The following is a 17,330-nucleotide window of genomic DNA, read 5'->3' as shown; positions in this document are numbered from 1 at the left end:
CTGAACCAATTTCCTGATGGCAGAAATTCTTACAGCCTTTAATGTGGCAATACACACTGTAAGTCACTAAAACACAAAGAATTTTGTAGGAGGACTTCCCAGTTTTACTTAGCCACAAAACCTCTTTTTTCCCCTTCTAAACACTTGCCAGATTTGTTTAAGACTCCAAGAAACACACTTTGGAAACTTGGTATCTAACATATTCTTCCCCATAGAAAACCCTTCTACCAGCAATCCAGTCCATCGTGCCTGCAGCAACATTAATAATGTCTGAGTCACTGGCAGCAACTGTTCGAAGCTTTGTACATCTTTATCTCTTCTGCTCTCTCCCGGGTTTGAAAATAAATGCTTCATATTAAGTATATACTCTTATACATACGCTTAATGTCACCAAGAAAAACACCGATCTTTGTTAAAGCCAAAAAAGTTTATAAAGGCAAACACGGAAGGATGGAAAATGGTGGTAATATCAAGTTGAATTAGAAAAAGATCAGCAAGGGGGTGCCTGGATGGCTTGGTGGATTAGGGACTCTGCCTTTGGCTCAGGTCATGGTCTTGGGGTCCTTGGATCAGGCCCCGCATCGGGCTCTCCACTCAGCAGGGAGCCTGCTTCCCTTCCTCTCTCTCTCTGCCTACCTCTCTGCCTACTTGGGATCTCTGTCAAATAAATGAAAAATCTTTAAAAAAAAAAGAAAGAAAGAAAGAAAGAAAGAAAGAAGAAAAAAAGAAAAAGAAAAAGATCAGCAGGAAATACAAATCAAAACCACAATGAGATACCACCTCACACCAGTCAGAACGGCTAAAATTAACAAGTCAGGAAACAACAGATGCTGGCGAGGATGCGGAGGAAGGGGAACCCTCCTACACTGTTGGTGGGAATGCAAGCTGGTGCAGCCACTCTGGAAAACACCATGGAGGTTCCTCAAAATGTTGAAAATAGAGCTACCCTACAACCCAGTAATCGCACTACTGGGTATTTACCCTAAAGATACAAATGTAGTGATCTGAAGGGGCACGTGCACCCGAATGTTTATAGCAGCAATGTCCACAATAGCCCAACTATGGAAAGAACCTAGATGTCCATCAACAGATGAATGGATAAAGAAAATGTGGTATATATGTACAACGGAATACTATGCAGCCATCAAAAGAAATGAAATCTTGCCATTTGCGATGATGTGGATGGAACTAGAGGGTATTACACTAAGCAAAATAAGTCAATCAGAGAAAGACAATTATCATATGATCTCCCTGACGTGAGGGAGTTGAGAGGCAACATGGGGCGTTTGGGGGACAGGAAAGGAATAAGTGAAACAAGATGGGATCAGGAGGGAGACAAACCATAAGAGACTCTTAATCTCACAAAACAAAGTGAGGGTGGCCGGGGGGAGGGTGTAGGGAGAGGGTGGTGGGGTTATGGACACTGGGGAGGGCATGTGCTATGGTGAGTGCTGTGAAGTGTGTAAGCCTGACGATTCACAGACCTGGACCCCCGGGACTAATAATACATTATATGTTAATAAAAAATAAAAAATTATAAAAATAAAAAATAAAGAAAGAAAAGAAAAAGATACAGAATTTAGTCTCTTGCTCTGTACAGGAGCAGGCAACTGTGAGAGTCACTATTTAGACTGTGAGAAAAAAGTCCTCTAATGAACAGTAGAGGACCAAGGGCTTCATGGCTAGGGCTTGGGGAGAGCCTTGGTTTTCTTCTCCAGTTGAATGTGGATGGGAAGGGCAGTCCATGATGATGCAGTGGAAAACAGCACAGGGGACTGAAAAATTATTGGTCCCAGGTAACAACAGTACCCTCAAGAAGGCTGAGCCAGCTTGGAAATAGGGAGTTAAAATATTCATGCCAAACATCCACTGTTTACTTAATCAGGGCTAATGATTAGCTTCTTAATGAAATTGTACAAGCTCAGTTGAACACAGAAAACATTTGCTTCCCTAAAAGCAAACAGGTCTGTTTGTATTGTAATCAGACATCTGGAGCACAGAAAACCCCCAGCCCGCAGGAATACAGAGGTGGTTCTGTCTGCGGACTCCCAGCTTTTCTGTAAAGACGAATGTGGCCAGTGTGTGTGTGAGGGGGGTGACCACAAGCTGGCCGTGAGCATACTCACCCCACTCCTTAGTTTTAAAATGCACCCAGATTTAATGCCACAGACCCTGACATCAACTCTGGGCATTTCTGCTAAATAGAGCAGCTCTCGAGCAAGCACGGATGACCGAAGGGCTAGCACCAGCAATGGCAACTCCGGAACGTGCTGGAGGACTCCGGCGGGCAGTCCAGCTGGACCTGCTTTTGCACTTCAGGCAAACTCTTCTTGCTTAGGTTATACGTAAAATTCAATAAAACAGGGGAGGAAGGGGTGAACAGGCAGAGCACAGAGGGCTTTTGGGGCCATGAAACTATTCTGCCTGGTATGAGACTGGTGGTTACTGTCCGTGTACATTTGTCGAAACCCACAGAATGTACAACCCCTGGAGTGCATCCCAATGTAAACTATGGATTTTGGGGTGGAAATGGTGTGTAGATGTGAAAATGCAGGTTCAGGAACTGTAACATGTCCCACTCTGTTGGGGGATGTTGATAACAGGGGAGGCCGTGCATGTGTGGGGCCGGGGGACGGAAGAGTACCTTCCTCTCAATTTTTTTTTAAAGATTTTATTTATTTATTTGACAGAGAAAGAAAGAACATAAGCAGGGGGAGCAGCAGACAGAGGGAGAAGCAGGCTCCCTGATGAGCAAGGAGCCCAATGCGGGACTCGATCCCAGGACTCTGGGATCATAACCTGAGCTGAAGACAGACACCACCAACTGCGCCCCCCGCCTTCCTCTCAGTTTTGCTGTGAACCTAAAATGGCACTAAAAAATAAAGTCTGTTTTTTAACTCAACAACATTAAAAGTTTCTAAACATATTTTTAGTCATACTTTATATAAGATTAAGAAAAGATCAATTGCCCAAATGAGAAGTCGCTGTTGTTACCGTTACCGGTACTAATAGTACTTGGAGAAAGAAGTTGATAAAGATTGGTAGGTTGGCTTAAAATTTCTCCCACCATGCCCACCCCGACACCCCATCCCTGCATTTCCTGCCACTGCTGTCAAAGGTTGTTCAACCTACTGCAGTAAGGGTCCTGGCCACCTGGGGAGGCACGTTTCTACTTCTGTTGTAGCCCTGATCATTTTCTTTGACAGCTCGATTAAATGTCTGTCTCAAGCACTGGTTCTACAACCCAGGAGGGCAGGAACCCTGTCCTATTCCTCTGATGGTCTCAGGCCCCAGCACCATGCCAGGAATGTGGTAGATGCTCACTCAATGTTTGCTTATTGAAGAGAAGAGGGAAAACCATGCTCAGGTAGTTAATTTAACTGACACTCATGTGTTTAATTTTGCCTTTAGATATTCAAGTTTACTAGGGCTCAAGGAAATTACCAATCAAATTTAGAAAATGCATAACAAGACCTGTTTTGAAATGGCTAAATAGCTAACTAAAGTCTGACTACATCTCTAGAAACAAGATATTCATTCATGGCCCCGATGGATTTTTAGGAGCAAAATGCAAAACAGGGTCAATCATGTGATCTTTCTTGAACAATTTCACATTTAGCCAAGGACTACTGAGTCATTATTCAAAATTACAGATGATAAGATCTTTCCTAACTTTTTCAATAATATCTACAAAATCTACAAAATGCCTTTTAAATAAAACCTTGTCCTCTAACATGTATTCTTTTACTAGGAAGCTCTGGAGGAGGATACTTAAACGTATACTAAAGAAAAACTGAACTTATTCTGTATTTGTGTCTAGAGTCAAATTGTCATGTTACAGCAAAAACAGACTTCTCTGATTTTTACAGTCTTATCAAAAACCAAGAATTCTAAATATTACTGTAGAGCAACCTGACATATTTGTTCTCTAGTTTACCCTCTCTGAAAGAAAAGTGATTTACTAATACGGGGGGACTATATACTGAAATATGTGATTTATCTGAGGGAATTCTATTTTCTTTTTCCCCCAGGGTTATTAGGATATGGGTGACAAACTGCTAAGATATTTAAAGAGTACAACATGGTGATTTGATAGATACATACACTGTGAAAAGATTCCCACCCCCCATGGACCTAACACATCTGTCACCTCACATATTTACATTTATTCATTCATTCATTTTTAGATTCCTCATATAAGTGAAACCATGCAGAGTTTGCCTTTCTCAGTCTGTTTATTTTTTTCATTTAGCACAAAATCCCGTAGGTTCATCCACGTTGTTGCAAATGACAGGACTTCCCTCTTTTATAACTGAATAATATTTAGCTGAATAATAGTCCAGCACCTGTGTGTGTGTGTGTGTGTGTGTGTGTGTGTGTGTGTGTGTGTGTGTCGCGTCTTCTTTATCCATTCATCTGTCCAAAGACATCTCGTTTGTTTCCACACCTTGGCTACTGTTCACAATGCTGCTATGAACATAGGAAGGCAGATATCTCTTCAAGACGATGATTTCATTTCTTTCGGAAATACACCCAAGAGCGGGAGTGCCGGATCACAGGGTAGTTCTATATTTAAATTTCTGAGGCACCTCCATACTGGTTTCCACAATGGCTGCACCAGTTTTTCTTTTTAATGTCAGCCATTCTGACAGGTATGAGGTGACAGCTCGTTTTTTCCATTTGCATCCCCTTATGATGAGTGATGTTGAGCATCTTTTTATGCACCTGTTAGCCACCTGCATGTCTCCTCTGAGGAAAATCTATTTTCTACTGTACGGGATTGAGGGGCACCTGGGTGGCTCCATCCCAGTCGGCATCAAGTCCAACTCTTAATGTCGGCTCAGGTCAGGATCCCGGAGTTGTGAGACTGAGCCCCACGTCAGGCTCCGCGCTCAGTTTGGGATTCTCTCTCTCTCCCTCGCCCTCTGTCCCTCCCCATCTCTCTTTAAAAATAAAAGTACCACGAACATAATCATAATTCCTTGGAAAAGAGGATTTTATAAATAAACATATTCAATTGTGCTGAGTAAAATTCACTCTCTAAAAATACCATTTACAGTGATTTTATCTTTTACAAAGAGTACAATTCTTACTGAAAGCACTTACTTGGTTCCCCTTCTAACTTCACTGATTTTTTCCCCAAGTATACAATTTGGTATAAGTTTTTAAATATTTTAATTATGATAAAATACATATAACATAAAATTTACTGTATTACCCATTTTCTAACCCATTTCTAGAATTGGTACAATTGTTGCCACAGGTCAAATTCAGAGAGTCCCTGACAAAAGAAAGGTGATATTACAAGGCTCTGGCTAAGGGGTGCCTGGGTGGCTCAGTCAGTTGGGCAACGAGCTCTCGGGTTCAGCTCAGGTCAAGATCTCAGGGTCATGGGATCCAGCCGTGGGTCAGGCTCCATGCTCTGTGCAGAGTCGGCTTGTCCCTCTCCCTCACCCTCTGCCCCTAGGCACCCTCTCTCTCTATTTCTCTAAAATAAACTAATAAAATCTTTCAAAACAACTAAAAATCAAAAGGCTCTGGCCAAAAATAGACCCATTGGGATAAAATCCTACAAGGAATACTGTAGAATAGGAAATATATGAAGTAAATATTCGTGTGTGCACGTAGGTAAGTCTCGAACACATAATGCTGAGTGAGAAAAAGCAAGTCATGGAGGATATAAGTAGTTTGCTTATGTAATATTTTAAAGCTATACAAAACCACTTATTGTTCTGGAGTATACACATTGCACACACATAGGGATAAATAAAATTAGATTATATAAAGACAAGGATGGGGAAGATATCTAAAACTCCAGGTCAGCGGTGACCCCTGGGGAGAGAGGCCGGGAGGGAGGTGGTGGCTCAGGAAGCCTAACGGAGGCTTCAGCTCTGTGCACAGGGTCCTCGTTCATGGCAGCCCCTCGGGAGATATAGGAAACTGCTCAGGAACAAAGCCACATCCCATGCCCGCACGGCGCACATGCCCACAAAGGGAGACAGACAGAAGACAAGCAAGTAAGTACACTACAGATGTTGGGCGGTGAGCACTGCTAGCAAGAAGAGGTCAGCGGCTGATGGAGGGGGTGGTTTTACGTCGGAAGTCTGGGGACAGTGTCCCAGACACGGTGGGATTTACGCAAAGACGTGGATGACGCAAGGACCATGTATTTACGTGGGAGAAATGCTCTACATCTATCAGATTTCATTTTGTGTTTTTTAAAGTAAATATGGCAAAGTGTTAACATTTGTTCCATCTCAGTGGTGCATTTCTGGCTGTTTTCTGACTCTTCAAACATTTTCATAACAAAACAAGATTAAAAATAGCCACCGCCATCAATTCCTGAGAGATTAGGGGGACGGATATTAGACGTCTCTGAATTCCTTCCAAATGGAGTATCTTGAGCCTGGGACTGTACATCCTATTTCCTTAGGGGTCCTACACACTCTGGGTCCCCCTGAGAAACAGCCGTAAGGGACAATGCTGTCTGACGATTAGGTCACACATGCTTGCTTGCTTGTCTGTATTTATCCATCTGTCCGTCCACCCACTCACCGATCGATCTCTGTCCATCTATCTATTTGTATCTGTGCTTCCCGACTCAAAGACGTGCCTGTCCAAACACAGCGTTCCCTATGTGAAAGGAAGAAGGCAAAGGATGAAGAGCTCATCCAGCACACGTGCTTAAAATAGGGGAAAAGGCATAGATCCAAAGTACGGGAGGACCCAAGATGTAAATCAGCATGAAGGATTGATGACAAAAAGCAGGACGTAAGGACCAAGACTGGAGGGCAGAGCACGCCGTCTCACCGATGAGCTAGAGAGCTGCCACCTAGTTCGGGCTCCAGTGTCCCCCTTCTCCTCCCCTCCCCCCAAAGAAAGGGATGTCGTACCTTAGCGAAGTTCTGTTCCCACATGCTCGGCAAAGCGGGGAAAGCAATCACAGCTACACAAACCCCTCAAACCCTTTTCTTTGGAGACAACATAAATTGACTAAGAAATATATGAGCAAGTGCATGGGATGCTGGTCCTCGGACCACGTCTCCGGGAAGCAGTTAATAAACACTTGGTGAATCGGTGAGTGCCTGTGAGGCTGCCTCATGGCAATTTACATAAATTTGTTTTGTACTTGAAGCATTTCCTAGGTCACAAAAGTCTCTCATATACCTTGGCGGAGACTGCTGATTTGTCCCCACATCTTTCTTTCATAATAAATGCTGCTTTTGAGCTGAGTACGTGGCCATCTGATGTGGTTCTGTACAGGATGTAAGCAAGTCTTAGTGGAAGTCTCCTTAAAGGAAGGGACACACCCCTCTTGCACCATCCTCCTTCCTCCTAGCTGGGATTTGGACGTGATGGCTGGAACTCAAGTGGTCATTCCGGGCAATGAGATAGAAGCCACCTACCAAGAATAGCAGCACAAAAGGAGATAAAGAATGGTTCTTATAACCACAAAGTACCATGCTAGTCCCGGACAGCCTGTCTTTAGACTTGTACGTAGGAAATAAATGAACTTCTATTTCATAGTAAAATAAAGTTCTATTCCATGAAAAGCTACTGTTTTACTGTTATTGGTTTTTTGTCAAATGCAGCCAAATCTAATCCTAACAGACATACATCCACCATTTCATCTCCTGAGCTATAACCATTTAAAAAGTGTGTTATGGTGGCCATTGTACAGACAGAAAAGTGAGGTCAGAGTAGATGAAGAGGCTTCTGGCTCTGAGCTTAGCCCCGTGTTCTTTTCCCTCCATTGTAGTTGCACTTTGGTGTGACTGATACAGATTATGTGCCAACAGATAAAATACACAAAGCAGGGACATCCCAGGTTTGGTTGTGGCGGGGTTGTATCAGAAAGCGAGTCTTTGTGTGTGTGTGGGTAGGGACAGCCAGGGAGGAGTTGAGGAAGGAGACTAATGGGGAAGGAGGAGGCAGCCTGTATTACCTCCCGATGACTTCGGAAAGTAGACAGCAAGGACTCGTGACCGTCCTAGACCAACTGCCAGGGACATCCTTTTACACAGAAAACTGGCAAGCGATGTTGACTATAACCGGCCACACAACCTCCCGGAGGAGAAGTCCCACCCTCCTGCTCCAGGCTTCTACCCTCACTGAGTAACATCTACATTTAAGCTCTTTGTATTTCTTTCTTTTCTTTTAAAGTCAGTTGTAATAATAATACGCCTGTAAAACTACAACTGGAAAGTCCTCTAGCTGTCATAATTATATGGTTATTTAACACTTGAAACAGAAAGTAATATACCCTTGGTAAAAATCAGGGCCAGTACTGCTAATCAAACTAAAATACACCTTATATCCTTTTAATTTAAGCCTGTCTTTTAAGAAAAATCCAAGTATGTGATCATCTCTGGCTAATTCATTTTTAAAATATGAGTTACCTCTTTTCTGCAAAGCTTTACCAAAATTTTCTGACTACAAGTATATTCTCAATGAAAAAGAAATGAGAAAATAAAGAAAATCAAGACGTGTCTGGAAATTTGTACTCAATTTTTATCCTAACTGAAGCTAAGGGGTCAAAAATTATTTTTTGAGCCTGCATAGCCAACACAATCTCAAGAAAGAAGAACAAAGCTGAAGGTTTCAGACTCCCCGATTTCAAATCATTCTAAAGAGCTATATTATTCAAAACAGTATGGTATTGGCCTAAAAAACAGGCACATAGATTAAAGGAACAAAAGAGAGAGCCCAGAAGTAAACCCACATATATACGGTCAATTAATTTACAAGGATGAAGCCACGAATATACAATGGGGAAAGGACAGACTCTTCAATAAATGTGTTGGGGAAACAGGATGAGTGCAAGCAAAAGAATGAAACTGGACCATATCTTGCCCCACACACAAAAAAATGAACTCGGAATAAAGTATAAAGACTTAAATGTAAGACCTGAGCCATACAAATCCTAGAAGGAAAAGTAAGTGGTAAGCTACTTGACATTGGCTTTGGCAATAATTTTTAAATCCAACACCAAAAGCAAATGCAACAAAAGCAAAAATGAACAAGCAGATCTATGTCAAACTTCAGACCATCTGCACAACAAAAGAAATCATTAAAAAAAAAACACGTGTGGTGACGAGTACTGGGTGTTACACAGTTATACACAACCAATGAATCGTTTGAACACTACATTAAAAACTAATGATACGCTGGCTAATTGAGCATGATAATAAAAAAATAGAAAAAAGAAAAGGCAACCTACTTAATGGGAGAAAATATTTGCAAATCATGTATCTGGTTAAGGGGTTAATACATAAAATACATAAAGAACTCACAGAATCCAGGAGCAAAAAACCCCAGTCTAATCTAAAAATGGGCAGGGGATCTGAATAGTTATTTCTCCAAGGAAGACATACAAACGGCAAACAGGAACATGAAAAGGTGCTCAACATCACTCATCATCGGGGAAATGTAAATCAAAACCACAGTGAGAAATCACATCCCACCTGTCGGAATGGTGATTATCAAAAAGATAAGAAACAGCAAGAGTTGGCGAGGATGTGGAGAAAGGGGAACCCTCATGCACTGTCGGTAGGAATGCCAATTGTTACAGCCACTATGGAAAATAGTTCATAGTTCCTCAAAAAGATAAAAATAAAACTATCATATGATTCAGCAATTTTACTTCTGGGTATTTATTCCATGGAAACAAAAACAGTAACTCAAAAAGACAATGCACCCCATGGTCATTACAACCTTATTTACAATAGCCAAGATATGAAAACAAACCAAATGTCCATTGATGGATGAGCGAACACAGAAAATGTTGTGCACATATATGCAACGGAAAATTATTTAACCATAAAAAAAGGAACAAAACCTTGCCATTTGCAACAATAGGGATGGACCTTAAGAACATTATGGTAAGTGAAATAAGTCAGACAGAGAAAGACAAATACTATATGATCTCACTTATATGTGGAATCAAAAACAGAACAGAACTAAACCGCACTCGTAGATACAGAGAACAGACTGGCGGTTGACTGAGGCAGGAGTTGGGGGTGGGGTGGGCAGCGGGGGAGGGTAGAAAAAACAGGTGAAGAGGGTCAAAACATACAAACTTCCAATTACAAAATAAATAAACCATGGAGATATAATGTACAGCACAGTGACTATAGCTAATACTACTGTATTGCATATTTGAAAGTTGCTAGGAGAGTAGATCTTACAACTTCTCATTGTTAGGGGGAAAATATTTTATTACTGTGTATGGCAACAGATGTTTCTGAGACTTATTGTGGCGATGTATACAAAGACTGAATCATTATGTTGTATACCTTAAACTAACACCATATCATATGTTGACTATATTTCAATTTCAAAAAATATTTTTCCAGAGTTTATGAAATGAAATGTTGTTCATATAGTTAAGTGAAAAGACACGCACTTTTACGACACTGCCGTCTGGGATCTCATACATTTTCTGTCTTCAATAGCCAAAGAGGGGGTCCTCCCTGAAATTCCTCCAAAAGGGGGAAACCTGATGGTAGAAGAAAGGAACGCTCCTGAAGGGACAACAGCTCCTACCACCGTTCCTCGGGCTGCACGTAACACCAGAGGAAAGGCCCACGTAATGGACCGTGAGGTGGGAACAGCTCTCGGCCTGTCACTGTGCCTAATGAGCACCTGCTGCTGAGGGACGCTCAACACGAACACAAACCGACAACAGGATAAGGGCACTAACAAGTCATATCCCTATATGAAATACGAGAAAGTTCGGAAGATGGTTTGTAGGCTCTCGTGTGTGTGTGTGTGTGTGTGTGTGTGCATGGATGTATTATAAAATGTATTTGTTTTTCCCATTTATCAATATAACACATGGTGGGTGCAAAAAATATCAGTAACACATGAAGGAATAAACACAAAAGCAAAAACCCTACTACCCAGGTTCAACTATAATTAAACTTTTGGAGAATATTCTTCCAAAGCCCTCCTTATATTTATATATGCATGATAGACTCTGTTTGAACAACTGGCTATTTCATTAATAAAAATATCTTAAAGATCTTACATATCAATAAATATATGTAATAAGTAAAACTTGACATAAACTACCCTTTTGCAAGATAGCATAATAGGGGCACCTGGGTGGCTCAGTTGGTTAAGCCACCGCCTTTGGCTCAGATCATGATCCTGGAGTCGTGAGATCGAGCCCCACATTGGGCTCCCAGCTCCATGGGGAGTCTGCTTCTCTCTCTGACCTTCTCTCCTCTCATGCTCTCTCTCTCTCACTGTCTCTCTCTCAAATAAATAAATAAAATCTTTTTTTTTTAAGTTTATTTATTTGACAGACAAAGATCACAAGTAGGCAGAGAGGCAGACAGAGAGGAGGAAACAGGCTCCCTGCTGAGCAGAGAGCCCTATGCGGGGCTCTATCCCAAGACCCTGAGATCATGACCTGAGCTGAAGGCAGAGGCATAACCCACTGAGCCACCCAGGTGCCCCAATAAATAAAATCTTAAAAAAAAAAAAAAAAAGATAGCATAATATTCCCACATATATATGCACTGAAGTGTTGTTAAGAAATAAAGTACTGGTAATTTCCAGGGGCGCCTGGGTGGCTCAGTGGGTTAAAGCCTCTGCCTTCAGCTCAGGTCATGATCTCAGGGTCCTGGAATCGAGCCCCATATCGGGCTCTCTGCTCAGCAGGGAGCCTGCTTTCTCCTCTCTCTCTGCCTGCCTCTCTGCCTACTTGTGATCTCTGTCTGTCAAATAAATTAAAAAAAAAAAAGAAAGAAAGTACTGGTAATTTCCAATTTCTTGTTATTATAAACTACAAAGCAACACATATATATTATTATATACATATACATTATTATACATAATATACAATACATATATACATATATAATATATGGTACACATATACATACATATATGTAATATATAAACACATGTATTATATACTATGTATACCATATATAATATTTATATATAATATTTATATTATATTGCTGTCCAGTGATTTCTCTTAGGGTATGCTCCAAGGAGTTGTGTTGCTGTGTCAGAGAGTGTATACAGAGCCAAAGTGGATACAGACCGCCAAACCCTCCAGAGGTGAGTACAAATTAAACTTTCTCCAAAAGGTCCTCAGAGTGTCCCTTCAAATACACCCCCCTGTGATCTTACTCTCCCCCTTGCTTCTCTGATGGGCACTACTGGGCTGTTTTATTTGAACTCTAGGGTTTTGGGTGAAGTTGAGATCGGACACCCTTTCATATTAGTTTCTGGTTATCTGCATTTTTATTTTGGTGAGTGTCCTCTGTACTTCCTTTCCCCACTTCTCTAGTGAGGTGTTTATCTCTCTCTAAATAATTTGTGAGAGTTTTATATATATTAGGGATATGAATGCTTTTCACAGATACTGTACCTCTCTGATTTCTCCTTTAATCTTGTTTTTGGTGATGATTTAATATATAGACACTCACAGTTTTTATGTATTCAAATGTATCCACATTTTCCATCTTGGTTTTTATCTTTGCATTTTCTTAGAAAGCCCTTCCTCACACCAGAACTGGAAAAAAATATTTCCCCCTTCTTTTATTCCACTACTTTCATCTTTTTATTTTCTACCTCTAGATTTATCTTGGTGTAAGAAGTTAGGGAAGGGTTCAGCTTCTTATTAGCCATTTGTCTCGACACCCTTTATTAAGTAACCCACGTCATCCCTGTGGTTTCCAAAGCTTCCTTTGTTTTATACTATCTGCTCATATACACTTGGGTCTAATTCTGGAGTCTCCACTCCACTAATTCAGTTGTCTATTCCTGTGCCAGTAACACGCTGTTTTAATTGCTATACTTTTGTAATTTGTTTTAATAGATTTTTGTGAAACTCTCCCTTCGCTGACTTTCTTTTTCAAGAGTCTTCTCATGTGTCTATTCCTCTAAATACTGAAGTTGAGAAGATCCTGTCAAGTTTCCCCGAACCGAAGTCCTCCTCCCTAAATCCAACGGCACTGAATGTGTCCATTCATTTCAAACCACTGAATCTTCTCAATCTAAGAGAAATACAGCTCATTTATTCATATTGGCATCCTCCCCTCAAATGTCACAGGTAACATGGGGCAGGGGGGCAGAGAGCCATAACCCTTTATCCTAGAGAGGTTCACATTCTCAAGCTATTTACAATATACATCTCTTAATTGCAAGATTTTTCTTTGTGCTGTAACAATGTTCAGCAAAGGAATACTAAGGGCCCCAGCATGGCACCTGGAGTGTTTCCAGAGTTGCAGACACCACCTCTGCCGCCTGGATGGTACACGTCGTACACCCTTGCGCGGGGTACCATTCACGGAGGACGGCTCTCGTACCTCCAAGGCCAGCGCTGGAGAAGTGGGGCCTCGCGCTGTCGGGCATCCCCTGCAGGGCATGAGGAGTGACGCTAACCAGATCTGCCCTCACAATTTTAAATGGCCACGAAGCCACATCACGGCAGCCTGCTTGCTGCCATCTGGAGTTCGTGAATCATTTTCTACAGGACCCAGGTCATGGCTCCCAAACCACAGCCCCGCATCCCAGGCACTGGTCCAACAAGGAGCAGGGGTTGCGACAGTGTTGTCAGGCATGTGCTGAGTGAGAGGCACCTAGCCTCAGGACAAAAGCACCCTCCCCGACCACGAAGGCACCACCGGCCCCACAGGCTACTGAGCCAGAAGTGCTGTCAACATTTGAAGAACGCAGGCCACTGCTCTCTCCAGAACTCCCGCCCGCTGGCTCCACGCTTTCCATCTCCAGATCCAGGTGGCCAGAGAAACCTTCGCCGAGGAGCGTTTGCTGATCTCACCCACGGTTAGCAAAACGGTGGCCTGCTGGCCAGATCTGGCCCACAGATGTATTTTCTTTGGCCTCAACAATGTTGGATCACTTTTTGGAACCAACATTTAACAATTTAGAGATTTCCTGTATTTTTCTCTTAAAATTGTAAGAAGTCTGGGCCACCCCGAGCCTGTCTTCCTGCAGAGCAGCACTCAGGGAGAGAGGACCGGGTCAGCAAGCTTCTGTCTGTGGTGGGACGAGGGTTTGCCACTCCGGCCTGCGGTTTCCTGGTTCCCAGCAGCTCCTGATTTGGGTCTAATTTAGAAAGTACCCAAATCTCTAGGCTAACAAAACACCTCGGGTTTTTATCCTTATTATCAATTCTTTCTTAAAAAAAAAATTTTTTTTAATCAAGTAAGATATATGGAAGTGACAGAAAACACAAAAATCTAGAAGCGTAAAAGGCTGTGCTAGGGGCGCCTGCGTGGCTCAGTCTTTAAGTGTCTGCCCTTGGTTCAGGTCAGGGTCTCTGGGTTCCGGGATGGAGCCCCGCATCAGGCTCCCTGCTCAGTGGGGGAGTCTGCTTCTCCCTCTGCCTCCTTCCCTGCTCATGCTCTCTCTCTCCCTCTCTCTCAACTCTCTCAAATACGTAAATAAAATCTTTAAATAAAAAAATAGTGCAAACTTCCAGTTATAAAATAAGTAATGGGGTTATAGTGTCCAGGATGGTGACTGCAGTTAACAATACTGTATGACGTAATTGAGAGTTGCTAAGAGAATAGATCTTAAAAGTTCTCATGACAACAAAAAAAAAATTTGTAACTATGTGAGGTGAAGGATGTTAACTAGACTTGTGGTGATCATTTTCATATAAAGAAAAAGTACAATACCCCTCCATACACACACACACACACACACACACACACACAGTACAAATTACAAGTGTACTATTGGTAATTTGTCTTATTTATTTTTAGGAAACTCTTACCATGTTGGGACAGTTCTCACTTGGATCTTGGGACCAGCAGGCCACTATCACCCAAACTGATGCTTAGAGCTAAAAATTAAAGCTTTAATGGCTGTCTCCCCTTTTTTCACTATGAGTTGTTTACCAATGTAAGCTTAGCTTTCACCTCGAGATTTATTCTGTTATATTCACATATACTCACTTCCCATCTTGGGATTGGAGAGAGCAAGCAAAATCCACCAATATACTTGGGCCAAATCCTTTTAGGGAAAATAATGTACATTAACAGCCTGACAAAATCATTTTGTTGTAAAAACTAGATGGAGTAAAATAATAAACTTGGGGACAGCCCAACTATAAAGAAAAAAAAGTGTTTAAAGCTATAGGGACAAAATAAAATTGAATATACACCGGGTATTAGAAGATACCAACAAATTATTATTGATATTCTTTGGTATGAGAATGGGTGTGTGTGTGTGTGTGTGTGTGTGTATTCATAAAATGATACTTTAAAAAAGAAACAAATACCATGGGTATATATGCTATCATGTGAGGCTTATAAATCTTGGAGTTGTAGTCCTTCCTTCATAGTTGTTAAAAGACCTTAAACATCACCTAGTCCAGGCATGGGAAGGAGGTATTCTATTCAAAAGCCAACTCCAGGGCGCCTGGGTGGCTCAGTGGGTTAAGCCGCTGCCTTTGGCTCAGGTCATGATCTCAGGGTCCTGGGATCAAGTCCCGCATCAGGCTCTCTGCTCAGCAGGGAGCCTGCTTCCTCCTCTCTCTCTGCCTTCCTCTCTGCCTACTTGTGATCTCTCTCTGTCGAATAAATAAATAAAATCTTTAAAAAAAAAAAAAAGCCAACTCCAATAGTGCTGTCCTAAAAAGAAATTTTGCTCTTTTAAGACTCGGAGAAAAAATACCTGTCATAAACCATTTGGGCCAGGGCGCAAGATAGGAGAGTAGACCACATGCTACGATCCGTCTCCTTCAGATCCGCCAGTCTAGTGGTCTTCCAGGGAGTATCTTACTGGTCAAGTCAGCTCATTACTTCTTTGTATAGATCCCTGTCCATTAAGTTATTTCTTCTATTTTGAGCTGGAAATATTATCTGTAGCTTACAGCCACTGACATAACGGTAAGTCTAGTTCCATTGAACCTGACAACATTGAACTATTTGAGGTAGTTCTCTCGTCCTTCCCAGGTCTAAAACATCACTAGTTTTTCAACCCCTTCTCACACGGAATGGTCCCCTCCCTGTCTTCACCACTCCCCAGTGACGGGCCATAATTATCTCTGTCCCCATTCCAGTATGGCACTGGACAACTGTCTGTTGGTGTCATGTTCTCATAGCATAATCCCAAAAATGACTTTACTGAGTTCAAATTTTGGTTTTCAGAATTCATTTTGAACTCAGATACTCCACCTCGAGCTCAACTTGTTAGTCTGATAGAGCCTCCTAAAATCTTTCTAGTTGTCGACCACGTGTAGATCAGTTTAAATGGATTTCTCAGCGTATACAACTGCCTTCCCACATTTCCAAGCCTGGGCATGCCGCCAGCCAGAGAAACCACAGGAAGACTCGGTGCCCTTCCTGATTGTTCACTGGCTCCTCAAATCCAACTACAGATTTTCAGTCTTACGAAGAGAACTTTCAGTCTTATAACGGAGACCTGAGGGACACTAACCAATCCGGACTCTAGTGGATAATGGGTGCTCATTGGCAGAAACGGAACGTGGGCCACCACAAACTGCTCAACATGAGTAATGAAGCAAGGTTTGGTCATTCGCTCCACATGTGCTGCGAAGACTGGACTGGGCCACGGAGCAGGAGAGAATGAAAACCACAGCCACCCCGTCATCCAGCGCACAGTCTCTCAGAAGTAACCAGCTCCAGTGAAGGGTCTGGTGAGGCTCAACGGGTTCTGGGAGGTGAGAGCGGAAGTAGGTTTCTCTGGCTGGGCAGGGAGGTGGCAGAAGAGCAGCAGAAAGGAAACAAGAATGGAGGAAAGAATCGGTCTGAAAGGGCAGATGGGGTGGGAACAGTGGAGAAATGAGAAAAAACATCAGTATCAATGGGTTGAAAACTTCGTTTAGTTGACACACAGTTCATGAATGCTGCCAGCGGGGAATTAAGTCGGAAAAACACAGGGAGGCGAAGGTGAAGGAGATCACTTCCTGTATCAGGATCACTTCATCGAAGGTGATCGAAAGACACAGGAGGGTCGGGAAGGAAAAAAGAAAGAAAAAAAAATCAGAACCTAGGACAAATCAGAAAAATAAATCCAGGTAAAGAAAGAAAGCAAAGGGTGAGAAGGGAGGAAGCCGCATCGTGTCCTCCCGTTAACAGGAGCCGCGCCGTTACTTGTTTCCCTTCCTTGACATTTAAATGTTCTGGTGAGTGGCCTCTCTTCCCTCCTGAAGGGAAGCTCCAGGCCTGGGTTGCTAATCCTTATTCGTCCTCCATCTCCAGACGCTCTGGGCCAACGGTCGCTTTCCCCACATTGCCTAAGCCGCCCCCAGCGACAGTCGGCACGACTGATCCAAAGACGTGTGGACAAAAGCAAAGCATGACATCAAGAGAACAGCT

At 42.4% G+C, this 17,330-nt stretch overlaps 1 protein-coding gene across 12 annotated transcripts in view; it reads right to left on the bottom strand.

Moving 5' to 3' along the window:
• Nucleotides 1-17,330, bottom strand: part of ANKRD44 (ankyrin repeat domain 44) — a 312,848-nt gene that overhangs the window by 180,151 nt on the left and 115,367 nt on the right. The gene's annotated exons all lie outside the window — the stretch shown is intronic.

This window comes from Mustela nivalis, assembly GCF_964662115.1.
Source record: "Mustela nivalis genome assembly, chromosome: 11".
Classification (NCBI taxonomy): domain Eukaryota; kingdom Metazoa; phylum Chordata; class Mammalia; order Carnivora; family Mustelidae; genus Mustela; species Mustela nivalis.
This window is presented reverse-complemented; position numbering and strand designations above follow the sequence as displayed.